Source organism: Mustela lutreola, chromosome 4, assembly GCF_030435805.1.
Source record: "Mustela lutreola isolate mMusLut2 chromosome 4, mMusLut2.pri, whole genome shotgun sequence".
NCBI classification, from domain to species: Eukaryota; Metazoa; Chordata; class Mammalia; order Carnivora; family Mustelidae; genus Mustela; species Mustela lutreola.
The window spans coordinates 165,560,277-165,577,095 of record NC_081293.1 but is presented as its reverse complement, the minus strand read 5'-3'; the positions used below and the strand labels follow the sequence as shown (position 1 = coordinate 165,577,095).

The 16,819-nt window shown below is 39.9% G+C and overlaps 1 long non-coding RNA gene across 2 annotated transcripts in view; it reads right to left on the bottom strand.

Annotated features, from left to right (window-relative positions):
* LOC131830424 (uncharacterized) overlaps window positions 1-16,819 on the bottom strand; it is a 41,228-nt gene that overhangs the window by 12,744 nt on the left and 11,665 nt on the right. For both annotated transcript variants that reach the window (XR_009353151.1, XR_009353152.1), the window contains exon 2: window positions 11,348-11,411. This is a non-coding gene — a long non-coding RNA (uncharacterized LOC131830424). The remainder of the gene's footprint in view (window positions 1-11,347; window positions 11,412-16,819) is intronic.

Here is a 16,819-nt window from a genome sequence, read left to right as displayed (position 1 = left end):
TGTGAACACCATGCTCTGGAAACACAGATTGGAACATGAGGAGAAGCAGGAACACACGGACACTTGGGCACTACAGAAAAATGATATTTTGTTGTGCAAGCATCTACTACATTCAAGTTACCTGAGAGGAAGTATTCAAAAGTTAACTAATTTGTCTTCTCTTTACTAAACATTTCTGTTACTCAAATTCTCATACTGAAGCAATATCCATCTCCAATATCTGTAGTGCTAAAGCACACTGACCTTCAGGTCATTCAGATGCCAATGACTGTTGTTTAAAAGTACTTGGGGCAAAAGGTGTGGTTAAATATTTCACTGGGTTCTGAATAGTATTAACCCTGAAGATAGATGCATAATGTCACAGATTGTATTAGATGAGAGCCAAGCTCCGGATCCTGTGACAAAGAAACTTATGTGTTTTCTGTGCCTGTGAAATACTGGTGTCTAAAACACAGAGTTCAGGAAAGGAAACCGTGTCACCTGGATCGAAAGATGGTGCTGACATTTTCTTTTCTTTAAGATTTTATTTATTTATTTAACAGATAGAGAGAGATCACAAGTAGGCAGAGAGGCAGGCAGAGAGAGAGGGGGAAGCAGGCTCCCTGCTGAGCAGAGACCCCCCCCAACCCCCCCAATGCGGGGCTCGATCCCAGGACCATGACCTGAGCCGAAGGCAGAGGCTTAACCCACTGAGCTGCCCAGGCGCCCCTTATTATTATTATTATTTTTAAGATTTTACTTATTTAATTGACAGAGATCACAAGTACAAAGAGAGGCAGGTGGGGTGGGGTGGGGAAGCAAGCTCCCTGCTGAGAAGAGAGCCTGATGTGGGACTCGATCCCAGGACCCTGATGTGGGACTCGATCCCAGGACCCTGAGATCATGACCTGAGCCAAAGGCAGAGGCTTAACCCACTGAGCCACCCAGGTGCCCCTAAAGATGAAGCTGACATTTGAAAATGGGCATCCAGACTTCAAGGGAAGAGGGTATTGTAGGAGGATCCCAAGTTTACCTTGTTCCAGAGATACACCTAGAGAACAACATCAGTGGAAGAGATGAAATTGAGAGCCAAACTGAACCAAAGGCATGGTCACAGGACAAAGGGATACTGTAGGTACAGAGAGGGGAGGATCACACCCTACCCCAGGCACCCCAGGCACTGGGAACCTACACTGAGCTGATGATCCCCATAACATTTGACTTTGTAAACCAAAGGGGCTTAACTTCTTCAGTTCTAATGATTAGAAGGACTTAAACTTCTGGAACTTTAATAATCAGTGGGCTTGCCTCTAGGAAATCTGGAAGGTGATGGAACACTGAGTAATTGCCCTCAAAGAGACAGCACAACAAACAGTCCTGCTGAGATACAGCACGGAAGCAACAAATTGAAAGACACATGGAGTGTATGGTGGCGGTGGGGGGGGAGTGGGAAGAGTGGAGGGGATTTGTTTGCTAATCTCAGGGCCTGTGCTGGAGGAATAGGGATCTTTGGGAGACTTCTATTAGAACAAAGGGGCCAGCAGGTGCAGATTTCCAACTCTCACTCCCCTCCCCAGCCTATAAACACAAATCAGCACAGCACAAACACTCCCCACCTAGCTTGCTAACAGCAGCTCCAACCCTGCACACTTCTATAGAGCTTCCTTCTCCAACCTGGCACCCTCCCATAGCAAACACCTGTCCCGAGGGCTCTCCTGAGGCCACCCCCTACAATAAACATGGCAGTGTGCAAGTAGCGCCAACAGGGGTCAGCATCACTCCAAATTGACTCCTGCCCCTTCAAGATATAGTAAAGGGGATTCTTTGAGTGGAAAGAGTAGCAACCACAAAAGCAGTAAAAATAAGTCAAGGGACTCACAAAAATCAGTCAAGAAACTCACAAAACAGAAAGATCAAAAGTATGACTCCCTATACTTAAACTGGGGGGCAGGGGGAGGCAATAAAGAATGGACTCAAACTTAAGCAACCATCAACTTAGTATAGACTGCTATATGCAAAGATGTTATATATAAACCTGATGGTAACCACAAATCAAAAATCAGTAATGACTATACAAAAAAGAGAGAGAAAATAATCCAAGCATATCACTAAAGAAAGCCAATTTATGGTGAGAAGAGACAGAGAAGAACTACAAAAACAACCATAAAACAAGTAACAGGGACACCTCAGTGGCTCAGTGGTACAGTGTCTGCATTCTGCTCAGGTGATGATCACAGGGTCTTGGGACTGAATCCCACATCGGGCTCCTTGCTCAACGGAAAGCTTGTCTCTCCCTCTGCCTGCAGCTCCCCCTGCTTGTGCTCCTTCTCTCTCTAACAAATAAATAAATAAAATCTTTAAAAAAAAAAAAAAGTAACAAAATGGCAATATATACATACCTATAAATAATTAATTTGAATGTAAATGGACCAAATCCTCCAATTAGAAGTTTTAGGGTGACAGAATATTTTAGACCTAAAAGACCCACCCTAAAGACCGACCCACATGCTGCCCACAAGAGACTCATTTCAGACCTAAAATCAAATGCAGATTGAAGGTGAAGAGATAGAAAGCATTTATCATGAAAATGGGAGTGAAAAGAAAGCCAGGATAGCAATAACTACATCAAACAAAATGGACTTTAAAACAAAGACTGCAGCAAGAGGCAAAGGAGGATACTATATAATAAGAAGAACAATCTAAGGAAATATAACAATTGCAAATATTTATACACTCAACATGGGAGTACCCAAATACATAAAGCAGTTAATCACAAACACAAAGAAAGTAATTGATAGTAATACAATAATAGTAGGGGACTTTAACACCCACCTACATCAAGGGACAGATCATCCAAACAAAAATTGAACAGCAAAGAGTGGCTTTGAATGACACATTTGACTAATAGATATATTGAGAACATTCCATCCTAAAACAGCAAAATACACATTCTTTTCAAGGATACATGGAACATTCTCCAGAATAGATTCTCCAGAATAGATTTTGCAGCATCATTTACAATAGTCATGATATGGAAGCAGCCCACATGTCCACTGATAGATGAATGAATAAAGAAGAGGTGGTGTGTGTGTGTGTGTGTGTGTGTGTGTAACAGAATATTATTCAGCCATAAAAAGGAATGAAATATTGCCATTTGCAATTACACGGATGAAGCTAGAGAGTACAGTGCCAAATGAAATAAGTCAGTCAGAGAAAGACAAATACCAGAGTATTTCACTCATAAGTGGAATTAAAGAAACAAAAAATAAATAGTGGACAAGGCAAGAAAAACTTTCAAGACAAATTACCAGAAGAGACGGAGCTGCTGAGAGAGAAGGAGAGAGCTCTGGAAATCTTCAGAGGTATACCCTCGAGTATCTGGCTGAGTATTATTCTTTGAGTGTTTGAAAGGAAATTACCCAAGGCCAGGAAAAGAACCACTGGAAATGAGAAGGCCCAACAATTCCCAGGGGTCACATAGGGTGGGGAATGGTTTATTCTGTATAATCCTGAGGGGAAAGATTTCTTAATACATGGGGCATTGTGTAGACTCCTCAAAAGTGTGCCAGTTTAGCAGGAGGGCTAAATTATTTCCTGACTGAAGGCAGCTCTAGACTTGCCTTAACAAAGAAAGCTTAAAGACAAAAGTTAAAAGGATCTGATAGGTTCCAAGTAACTTAACTGTGTGCTGAGACAAAATCCAACACAATTTGAAGGAATACAACAAAAACCAAACACTCAAAAATATAAAGTTCGCCATGTCTAACATTTGATCATAAATCACCATGCAAGCAAAAAAAGCAGGAAATATTACCTATAACCAGGAGACATTTTGATTTTTAAAAACGAGAAATGAAAAACATGATGACTTAGCAAAGATATTGAAACAGTTATTATAACTATTCAAGAAGGTAGAAAAAAATGACCATTATGAGGAGAGAAATGGAAGATATTTAAAAGACATAAATGAGACCTGTATAGGTAAAAAATATGTCTAGATGAAAAATATACTAGATGGTATTAATAACAGGTATGATGCTGCAGAAGAAAAGATAGCTAAACTTGAAGAAAGGACAGTAAATCTATCTGAGGTGAGCAGAATTCCAAGATGTACTCCCAAGATTTCATGCCCCTGGTGTACAAACCCCACATAATCCACATGACTATGAATATGATACATTTTACCTGGTGATTATGTTATACGACACAGATGATCTTAAGAAAGAGAGATTATCCAGGCAGACTTGACTTAAGCACATAGGCTTTTTGAAAGCAGATTGTTTCTCTGGCTGATCACAGAGGGGAGTTACAGATCAAAGCAAGAAAAGTATTTAAAGCACTGTTACTGGCTTGACAATGGAGGAGACCATATGATAAGAAATGTGGGCAGTCTCTATTTCATAAGATCAGCTATGAACTGAGGGGCAGCAGAAAAATAGGGACCTCAATCCTGTAAGTCCAAGAAAATGAATTTTGTCAACAAACAGTGAGCTTGGAAATGGATGCTAAGCCTTACATGAGAACCTCATTCCCTGTCAATACCTTGATTTCAGCCCTGTGAGATCTTGAAGAGAGAACCCAGATACGTTGTGTCAGATTTTTGGCTTATAAAACTGTGAGTTAATAAATGAATGTTATTTTAAGGCTCAAAGTCTGTGGTAATTTGTTGTATAGCAGTAGAAAATTATCCATGAGTGGGGCACCTGGGTGGCGCAGTCAGTTAAACATCCGACTCTTGGTTTTGGCTCAGGTCATGATCTCAGGGTCATGACTGAACCCTACATTGGGCTCCCCACTCAGCGCAGAGTCTGCTTAAGACTCTCTCTCTCTCTCTCTGCCCTTCTTCCCCATGTGCTCTCTTTCTCTCTCTCAAAATAAATAAATAAATCTTTAAAAAAAAATTATCCATGAAGCAAGAGAAAAAAGACTAACAAACGACACAGCATCAATGATTGCAAGCAATATCAAGGATTCTAGTGTATGTGTAGTGGAGCCTTAGAAGAAAGGGGAAGAGCATAGTTAAAGATATAATGGCCAGGACGCCTGGGTGGCTCAGTCGTTGAGCGTCTGACTTCAGCTCAGGTCATGATCTCAGGGTCCTGGGATCTAGTCCCGCATCAGACTCCTGCTCAGTAAAAAGCCTGCTTCTCCCTCTGCCCTGCCTCCTGCTTGTGTGCATTCTCTCCCTTAAAAAAAAAAAAGATATAACGGCCAAAGTATGTAAAACATTTAGCCCAATTATGCCTAATATATAATATGTGAAATTCTCACCATAGAAAATGTACTTTTATTCAATACTTCAAAAAAACTGGAGTTGTAGAAAATAGTTTACTACTTAATTTATTGAAAGAGGTTACTAGACGAAATGTATTGAACCTATAAAAATCCAGTATGTAGATTTTATAGGCTCAGTGCCTAAAAGTTGATCATAAAACCTGACCTGACATCAAGTATTTTCTAGGAAATTTATCAGTAGATTTCTGACTTTACAGAGCCTTATTTCATTAACAAATATCCAAATTAGCTACTAGGTAAAATTGAAATAATTTATTAAAATCAAGATCATCTGAGTGCCTGGGTGGCTCAGTCATTGTGTCTGCCTTTGGTTCAGGTCATGAGCCCAGGGCCCTGGCTGGGATCGAGTTCTGCATCGGGCTCCCTGCTCAGTGGGAAGCCTGCTTCTCCCTCTTCCACTACCCCTGCTTGTGTTCACTCTGTCACTGTGTCTCTCTCTGTCAAGTAAATAAATAAAATCTTTCATAAATAAATAAATAAATAAAATCAAGACCGTCTGCCAATCAGTCATTTAAAAATATAGAACTCTGGAGCACGTGGGTGGCTCAGTTGGTTAAGCAACTGCCTTTGGCTCAGGTCATGGTCCCAGAGTCCTGGGATCAAGTCCCACATTGGGCTCCCAGCTCCTTGGGGAGTCTGCTTCACCCTCTGACCTCCCCTCTCATGCTCTCTCTCACTTTGTCTCTCTCTCTCTCTCTCAAAATAAATAAATAAAAATCTTAAAAAAACATATATAGAACTCCAATGCCATTGTAGGAAGCCTCTATGATAATACCTAATGATCTCTACTATCTGATATTCATGCCCTTGAGTACTCCCTCCCAGTGCTGTGGAATGGAATTATTGGCTCATTTCTAATGAATAGAATATGGCAGGAGTGAGAACAAGCTGCTTTTGAGAGTAAATTATAAGAAGACTGTCTTCTCTTTGGGGCTCTCTCTCTCTCTCTCTCTCGTCACTAGCCTAGAAGGAAAGCCAGTTGCCATGTTTTGAGGAAACTCTGTGGAAAAGCCTAATTGGCTAGTCTTTGAACAACCACATGTGTGGCCTTCGGAGTGGATGCCAGCATTACCATCAGTCGACCTTTTGGATGAGACTACAACCCCAGCTGATAGCTTGGTCACACCTCCTAAGAGACCTGAAGCACCCAATTAAGCTGCACGCAGATTCTTGACACACAGGAATTCTTTCAAGCCTCTATGAGTTGGGAAAACTTGTCAAACAGCAGTAGATAACCAATACAGTTTAATTATTCAGCAGTTTAATCTTTTTCATGAAGGGCAAAATAATCCTACTTGCTACTTTGTGTACCACAGTATTTTCATGGATCAGTAAACAAGTCAATGTGTAGCAGGCTATTACATGAAGATTCAAAATCTGTAATAATTTGGCACCATAATATATTCAAATATTGTTACCAGTAGGAAGTATGATATAAGAGAATAGAGTTTACCAGGAACCAAAGTAACACTTGGTTCATTTTATAATCTCAGAGAATCATTAGGTTCTTTTAAAAATGTTCCAGAGAGATATCTTTAATTGCTGGTGCTATGTTCAAGTTAAATAACTTTCTACCCACACAAATGGGTAAAATTATATGACTCACTAATTCTCCCACTGAACAGAGCTCCACAAAACCTTTTGGCCATCTGGCAAAGATAGTACCTTTGGGACTAATAACCTAAGGCTCTCGGGGACCTAATAATCATATCAGACTAATATATATAGTTCTTACTAGCTAAATAATATCCATGCTAGAGATGTAAGATAAAGAAAATGATGATTAAAATAGCATTGGTTTAAACTTTAAAGCTTATAATATTATTGTCATTTACAGTTTCATTTGTTTCTCACCAAAAATCTTGTGTACTAGATATTTTTATCGTAAGTACTTTTCACAATGCTTATTCTTTGCTATGTATCTAGGACAGAGTTTGATAACTCTAGAGTTCAAAGACAATTTGACACAAACAGAATAACTGTTGGCTCCTGAAGCTACAAAATGCCTGCATTAAAAAGTTAATAAATCTGGGACGCCTGGGTGGCTCAGTTGGTTGGACGAATGCCTTCAGCTCAGGTCATGATCTGGGAGTCTCAGGATCGAGTCCCGCATCGGGCTCCCAGCTACACGGGGAGTCTGCTTCTCCCTCTGACCTTCTCCTCGCTCATGATCTCTCTCACTGTCTCTCTCTCAAATAAATAAATAAAATATTAAAAAATAAAAAGTTAATAAATCTAACATAATGAGAAAAATCCTACTATCCTACTGCCTTCCCAACCCACCCTTGGCTGGACTTTGTCTTTTCTTCTATTCCACATTGTTTAAGACTTTTTTTTTCTTTTTTGGAGGGAAGGTTTACTCTAGCTTAATGAGCCAAATTCTTTGAGCCAACAACTACCTTCCTTACAAGCGCATAAACAAAATTGACCATATTTGTTATGGGAAAAGGCAGTCCAAAGACATGGTAATGACTGCCTACTGTGGAATTTTCATCTCCTGCAGAAATTTATGGCCCCATTCACCACCACATCATATGCCTCCTAGAAAAAGAAGCAATGGGTATTTCATTCCTGTCTAGAAATTGATGTGTAGCCAGGGGTAACATGTGCACATTCACATCTGCCTCAAGCAGCGTGTAAAATGTGCCCATGAATCAAAGATTCTCTAGTATTTTTAAATCACAGAAAGTCAGAACTAGCTGCAAAAGGCAGGCTTTGGGAGTTGGGCTGCACTTCCCTGAAATATGTGTCTTGATCTTTTGTTAATCCATTTCCTGGACTGGAAGTCCTCTAGAGGTTCTTTTGACTCTAATGTTATATTTGTGGACCAGCCAAGTTCATTTAAGGAACCTGCCTAAGCTGTGTTAACTATGTGCTGAATCCTTGATGTCAGATGGTATTTTTCATGGGTGCTTTGGATTATGACACACAGTGTACACAGTGGGATATTACAATATATCTATGGCTGGCAAAGAGTCATCAAAACTAGTTGAAAAATAGGAAATAGTTGCATGAAAAGAAAACATTTAAATAACATGTCTAGCAAAGACCACTAGCAAAGACCAAAAGTCGCAATTTCTATTTTCCCCTATTTCCTTTATATTAGAACTTCTGATTTTAAACAGCCATCTGAAACAAAGATATTTCTTGGTAGTTTGCTGGTAGATATGGTCATTTGTCTAAGCTCTAGCCAATGAGATATAAGCAGTAGTGTTATGTGTAGTATCTTGGAAGAGTCCTACTGCCTTAAATGCAGACAAGATGGCTGAAGCACAAGAACCGTGAACCTAAACCATGAGATGGCACTTGCATACCAAGAATAGCAGGCCAACAATATAGAGGGGACCTTGATCATAGATACACGGATGCTGTCTCTAGACAGTCAGCCCTGAACTATCTCCAAACTTCATTTGACAGAGAAATAAATGGCCATCTTGTTTATATCACTACCATTTTAGATTTCCTGTCACCCACAACAGAATTAATATTGGTAACAAAGCAAGAATATTTGTAACCCATTTTAATAAAGTTATGTAGGTGTGTATGCATACATGCATGTGGACATGTGGTATGTTAGGTCCAGCCACCCAGCATCCACTCTCCCATTTTTAAATCATTCTTATTTCCTTTTATTGAACTGCCTCTCTATCACTGTGTGAGGTCATGATGGGTGGTCACGAACACATTCTCTCTTTAATGGATCCAAGGGGGGTCTCTAGAGTCTCCTTTCATCTGGTTCTTCTTTTCACCTCCCTGTTTTAGGGAGAGGGAAGGCGGAGTGTTCTAAAGCTCAGTCCTAAGTCCTCTCCATTTCTTGACTGTGCTCTCCCACAAAGGAATTTATCATCCACATCAGCATCTGCTACATCTATAAACAGAGGGTCCACAAAATACATCTCTAGCCTGAACGCGTCCATTGAATTCTACACGCATGTATCAATCAGGACTCTGGCAGAAATGAGTGATATGTTCAGACTGGCACAACTTAAGTGTGTAGACAGGATACAAGGAAATTAAAAGAGGTAGAACAGTGTTCTGTAATTAGCAAGAATGAAGCCAGAACCTGGAAAGACAAGGCTTGCAGGGGAAGGTGTCTGAGGAGAGCTGTGACCTTTGGTTCAGGGACACAGCCTTTACACAGCAATGAGGCTGGGATGAAGCCAAGAAAACAAAGACAAAAGTCACTCCTTTTCCTCTTTTGATCTCCTGCTAGTGTACCCCACTGAACTAACCTGATCTGAAGCCAGAGGCAAAGGAAGTTTTGTTGATGCAGGTCACCCTCCCAGGGCTACAAGCAGTGGGGAGGGAGATCTGGAGGCAAAGACAGAAAATGTGTGGCACAACCCATATATCTGGTTACCTACTTAACATCTTTTGATGTCTCAAGGCACCTGAAATTCAGCATGACTGAGAAGAAACCACTCATGCAACCCCTCCCAAGATTTAGCCATCCTGGTCATCTTTCACTGTTCCCAACTTAGGAAATGACACCATTAGCAATGTATTTATGGAACCAAAAATCTGGAAATTATGCCTGGTCCCTCTTGCCCTGTCCATTCGTACTCAAGTCTATCACCAAGTGCAGCTAATTTTATGTAGCCTAAATTCCACAAAACAAAACAAAATAAAAACCATTCTCTCCTAGTACTTAGATTCTTTTTTTTTTTAAGATTTTAATTTTACTTATTTATTTGGCAGAGAGAGCAAGAGAGCACAAGCATGGGGAACAGCAGAGGGAGAGGGAGAAGCAGGCTCCCTGCCCAGCAGGGAGCCCAATGCAGGGCTTGATCCCAGAACCCTGAGATTGTGACCTGAGCTAAAGGCAGGAACTTAACCATTTGAGCGACCCAGTTGCCCCCAGTACTTTGATTCTTCAGAACAAAGGTGCAAGCCAGGAATGCAGGCCAGGCCAAGACCACTAGATCCCTATCAATTATTAACCCTGTTCTTCAGGCTCTCTTCAATCTCATGAGACTCCTGGATTCTTCCCACAAAGCTTCTTTTTGGTCAATTTAGTGAGAATTAGTTTCTGCTGCCTCAACAACAGTCTTAATGAATAAAGTAAAATGTTTAATTAGGAAGCTGAGAAAGTACTTTCTCCTGAAACATGTCCTCACTCTTTACAACTTACAAAATGTCTGAAACTGTTCTCTATCTTCAGCTATCTTCTCCAAAGACAGGCATTAAAAGATAATTCTGTAAATTAAAAAATGTAAAGCACAGCTATGTATAATTCAATCATAGCATGGCCCATATGTTACCAATGGGCATCTCTCAGAGTTTTCTCTTTGGGTCTTTTGTCTCCATGTTTTCTACCATAAGCACTTACTACCTTTGTAATTGAGTAAGTAAACATTATCTTAAAAAGTAAATAAATTATAGTGTACTGATGCTGGAATAATAGTAAAAATGCTTTAATACTGCATAACAGGCACATAGCAAGAAAGCAGCTACTACAGAATTGTATTAAAAAACAAAACTAAGATTTGGGTGTTTTAGTGATATACACACAGTGGCTGAGGTCATTCATTCAACATGTATCCATATATTGAGTGTCTGTTTATACTTCCTTACTTATACTTCAAATAGGTTAATTGTTGGACTCATAGACTATACTTTCATTATATGTCTATGTACAGAACATAGTCTACACAGGTCCTACAGATATAAATGAAGGAAGATTTTCATTCTTAAAACACTTCTAGTCTTGTGCAAAGTGACACAAAGTATGGCATGGGAACCCTTTGCATCAGAGTCACCTGTGGCAGTGGTTCAATGAAAATGCCTAGGTTCTTCCCCAGGAACCAGAGAAAATGACAAAGTGAAGATGAGATTTAAGCCTGATTTTTTAAAAATTATTTTTATTAACATATAATGTATTTTTTGCCCCAGGGGTACAGTTTTAAGCCTGGTTTTAAATGATATAAGGAAGGAAGGAATTAACTGGCCAAAGAAACAAAGATCTGGCATTCTAATTAGTATAAGACAAAAAATATTTAAGAACATAATTCTAGAGCTTCCCAATTTAGTAACTTGTAAATAATGTGTCATAATAACAGTATTACAGACTTACACTTCTGCTACCAAGACAGCACACATGCTTCAGTTAAGAGCTGAATGCTGGGAGTATTCATGGCCTGAAAAAGTAATTAATATATTTATTAATTATCCTCCTGTGCATACTTCCAACAGCTTAATTGTTTGACTAACAGACTGTACCTTCATTATAAGTCACAGTGACCAATAATAAACTGGATTTTTTTTAAAGAGAAAGAAGCAGGCTCCCTGCCAAGCAAGGAGCCTGATGCGGGACTTGATCCCAGGACCCTGGGATCATGACCTGAGCCAAAGGCAGCAGCTTGACCGACTGAGCCACTCAGGCATCCCAATAAGTTGGGTTTTTATAGCTTTCTTCAAGTTAAAAATGCTCATATTTCACACCTGAGAAAAGTTCCACTTATTCTATACTAACATTGCCTTTGAGTTAATAAAACATCAAGAAAACCTACATGTAAGTTGTTTTCCAAAAATCTGCAACCAAAGTACTAACAAAATGATTACTTTAAAATCATAGCTCCCATGCTGCTTTTACCTTGCCTTAATTGCAGTTAACTCATTCATCCATTCATCTGTTGATTGATTGATAGATTGAGTCATTCACTCAAACATTCATTTACACAGAACACTGTATACATGTGCAAGAGACTGGAGAGTCAATGATAATTAAATCCTCCTTCAAAAAAAAAGTTTGCAGATAAGTTCACAGATAAGATGAGAGGTAGTATATAATAAATGCCACCAACTGAAACATGCAAAGTACTAAGAGGACTCAAAGGTGAGAAAGCTGGCTGCCACTGGGTTTCACAGGACAGCTTTGCCACTGACAGGTCAGATAATGAGGGAGTAAAATTGACAATCTCAGCAGTTGGATATAGGAGTGGAAGCATCAAGCAGATGCTTGGGGTCTGCGTAGCAACAACAGAAGCCAAAAAGAGGAACAGCTTTTTAATGGGGGGAAAATGAGTTGTTTAGGACCAAGTCTAGCATGTTGCTGGGATATCTAATGAGATATGAAAGCAGGGAATTAGGAAAACTAGTCTCTGGCTCTGGAGAGGGTACAGGGCTGAATATCACGGGGTCAAGGATGGAGTCAAGGCTCATGGCCAACCCAAGTTTTGTTGTTAAACCTCTTTGATCTTTGGCTGCCTCCTCTGCAAAGTAAAAATGCTGTGTTAAACCCAAGCTCCCCAAAGCATGGTACACTTCAGGATTTTAGATGGTCCACAGAGAAACCTCATTTTACTATTTTATATTTATTTTCAGGTGTTTTCCAAAAAAAAAATATTGCACAAGAAAACCCTGATTTCACTGACATTATTTCTTTGGCTAAATGAAGAAAAAAAGGCATCTTGGTTTTTAAGGAATACTAAAATATATTGGCAATAGTCTGATAAGGTACAAATTGTGAAGACAGTTTGCAAATGCTAAGTTTGGGAAGCTAAATTTTGGGTTGTCTAGAAGGTGTTTAGTACTAAATATTCCTAAATTCTATCTAAAATCATAGGTTTGATGGTATTTCCATAGGTGGAAGTGGAGGGCTAGACAAGATTGACAAGAAAGAGTATGTGAAATGAGAAAGGGGCTCAGGGCAGAGCCTGGAGGATCCTGCACTGAAGGGATGAAGAAGGGAGCCGGAAGCAGCATGGGGCAGTCCTGTCTGAAGCCTCAGTTGGAGGTGGGGGTGCTGTAAGTAGAGAAGGAGGCAAAGAGGAAAGGCAAGGAGCTGTGCCTCTGTTCTTAACTCTTGGAAGTGAGATACAGGGAGATTCTACTGTGTAGAGGGAGCAGAATGTGGAGGAGACAGCCAGTTACTTGTACTTCACATGCCAAGCAGAAGTACTCTGATCCTATGATTCAGTAAGCTGAGAGAAAAGGAGGGTGACATTAACTGCACAGAGTAGAACAACAAACTCAGTCACACTTTGACTCAAATGTCCCACACTCTGTGTCTGCACCTACTCTTTTATGTGTGGGCAATTCATTCGAACTGACATTTAACTGGTGTCTAACCACTTCCAGAAACTATTCAAAGTAGTGGGGACTTAGAAATGGATGAAATACAGTTGCTGCCCTAAAGAGCCTACAGTGTGGAAAGGAAGGCAGACATGCTTACAAATAAATTAGAACTCAGTGTGAAGGGTCCAATCATGAAAGTACGTTCAAGGAACAGCAGTACGAGAGAAGAGAAAGTGTAAAACTCCACTCTGATGAGAATGGGAGAAGAAAAGGGGACAGTCAGAAAAGACTACCCAAATATAGATGACCCTAAGTCATAAAGGAAATTTTACATTACCAAGCACTCTAAGATTTATTCATTCAAACAATATTTATTGAATGCCCATTACGCGCCTGGCACTATTCTAGACACAGAAAGTAAGAGTGATTTTAAAAACTGAAGAGAAGGGATGAACAGAAAGTAAGAGTGATTTTTAAAAATCCCTGCTCTTATGGAATTTACAAGCTAGTGAGGGAAGATAAGTAACAAATCAGCAAAAAAATAAATAGTATGTGAGATGGTGATTAAGTGCTATCAGGAAAAAAAATGATAGGAAGGGAGGTTAGAAAGGGCTTAAGGCAGCGTGAGCTGTTATTTTTCTTACTCGTAAGTTTAAGACATGCGTGAGCTGTTATTTCTTAAAAGAGTATTCAGGAGAAGCCTTAGTAAAAACAGGATCTTTGAGCAAATCCCTGAAGGAGGAGAGGAAACAAGCCGTGTGGATTGAGAGGAACAGTATTCCAAGAAGCGAGAACAGCAAATGCAAAGGTTCTAAAGTGGAAGCATGCCTGGCATGTTTGAAAAGCACTGGGCAGCGTGAGCGGGCACCAGGGAGCCACAGAGAATAGGTCAGAGAGTTAATAGAGGGCCAGATCAGGCTTGAATATTTTAAGAGTGAGATGCTTTAGAAATCTCATCCAGGTAGGTATGTCCAGGAGACACTGGGCTCTTTGAATCCGGAGTTGAGGTAAGAGGCCTGAGCGGAGCACAGACCTCTGAGATGGTCCACAGACGGTATTTAAAGTCATGAGCCTGCATGAGACCACCAAAGGAGTGAATATAGATGGCAAACACAGGTCTGTGGACTAAGCCAAGAGCTTTCCAGTGTTTGGAGATCATGACAATAAGAAGGAACCAGGAAAGAAACAAAAAAGAAACAGTGAGTAGGGAAAAAAGGGAAGCCAGAAGAGTACAGTACCCTTGAAGCCCAGGGAAGAATAGTCTCAAGAAGGAAGGGGTGATCAACTGTGTCACATAGATTAAGTGTGGTTAATGGGTCGAATAAAAGGAAGACTAGGAGGTGGCCATTGAATGAGCAGAGTAGAAGTGCTTATTGATCTCAACAAGCCAAGTTTTGGTAGATTGGGCAAGCCAAACTGGAACTGGGGAGCACAGACAAGTCTTTTGAGAGTTTTGCCCAAAAAAAAGATGCAGAAAAATGGGACAGCTGCCAGAGGGAGATGTATGGTCAAGAGGGTTTTTAAAATTTAAAGGTTGTTTTTGTTGTTTAATAGGGATAGCACAGCCTGTTTGTATACTAACAGGTATGATCTAAAAGAAAGAGAAAAGTTGGTAAATAAGAGAAGAAAACTGCAGAAGCAATGGGTCTGAATAGAAAAAGAAGAATGATAGACAACTATGCATAAAAAAAGGTTTGGTCACTGACACATTTAAACTAATAGAAAACCCCCAAACAATCATTCATATGTTATTCCTCAACTCAGGTTTCCTCCATGGGCACAACTGCTTGTGTGTATGTTTTTTGACATTTTTGTGTACGGTACACAACTTGTTCCTTTTTGGTGTGGTATTTATATACAGGGCTCGATCAATGCAGGGAAAGTTGCTCTTTCTTGACAGCCCTGAATCATACCAGTATCTCTAGTAGAATGGTCAAAGGGCCTCTATAAATGAAGTTTGTGTTAGTTTTAGGAAACCTTAATTAGGGGAAATTTCCATTAACATGGAAGGGAGGGACGTGTTTATTTCTGTGAATTGGGAATTGTCTTGAGGCTCCTCTAGTCTTCACTTCCTTCCCCCATCAGAAGCTTCCCAGAGCCTGCATAGCATATACAAGGAAGAATCACATATCAGACAGAACACACACAGGGATCTGACTACTTGAGGGACACACTAGCATTGCGACATCTAAGAGAGGTTTGTTCTTTTCAAATCAGTTTCTTGAGGAGAAATCTGATGCTAGTATTGCTCAAAACATCCATTCATACCCTATGGCATGTAGAAAAAATATTCATCCTTACAGCAAGGAAACTGGGGAATGTCTAAAGGAATTTATAGCCAATTCTATTGTTGAGGTTTTTAACAACTTTTTTGAAATCTAATTTATATACCATAAATTCACCCATTATACAGTTATGTCAATGACTGTTGATAAATCTAGAGTTATGCAATCATCACCAAAACCCAGCTTTAGGACGTTAGGATGTTTCCATCAAGCCATAAAGCTCCCCAGGGCCCATTTACATTTAATCCCCACTACCCTAGGCAACCACAGATCTTATTTCTATGCCTAGAAATTTTCCTTTTCTGGATATTTTCTTTAAATAGGATCACACAGAGGTGCCTGGGTAGCTCAGTGGGTTAAAGCCTCTGCCTTCAGCTTAGGTCATGATCCCAGAGTCCTGGGATTGAGCCCAGCCTCGGGCTCTCTGCTCAGCGGGGAGCCTGCTTCCTCCTCTCTCTCTGCCTGCCCCTCTGCCTACTTGTGATCTCTGTCTGTCAAATAAATAAATAAAATCTTATTAAAAAAATAAATAAATAGGATCACACAGTATGTGATTCTTGTTCCTACCTTTTTCACTGAGCATTATGTTTTTGAAATTCATCCATGTTGCAGCAACTATCAGCACTTTGTTTTAACATATCACTGAATAGTATTTCATTCTATGGGTATATCACATTCTGTTTATCCATTCATTAGATGATAGTCATTTGAGTTTTTAGTTCGCGGCTATTATGAATGCTATAAACATTCACATGCATGTCTCTGTGTGGATGTTTTATTTCTGTTGAATAAGGGTTTTTAACTGTACAATTCAATGGTTTTTAGTACAGTCACCAGAACTGTGTAACCATTGTCACTATCTAATTGCAAAATATTTTCATCATCCCAAAAAGAAACCCTATACTCATTAGCAGTCACCCCTAATATCCCCTTCCTTCCATCCCCTAGAAACTACTAGTCTACTTTCTAACTACAGATTTACCTATTCTGGGCACTTTATATAAAGGAATCATACCATGTGGAGCTTTTTGTGACTGACTTCTTTCACTTAGCATAATGTTTTCAAGATTCACCCACATCACAGCATGTGTCAGTGCTTCAGTCCTTCTCAGTGGCAAAAAAAAATGCCAGATTCTTTGGATACAACACCCCTTATCCCTATCTCAGCTGATATACGCATCGGGGTTGTTTCCACTTTGGGGCTATTATGAATAATGCTGCTATGAACACCTGTGCACAAGTTT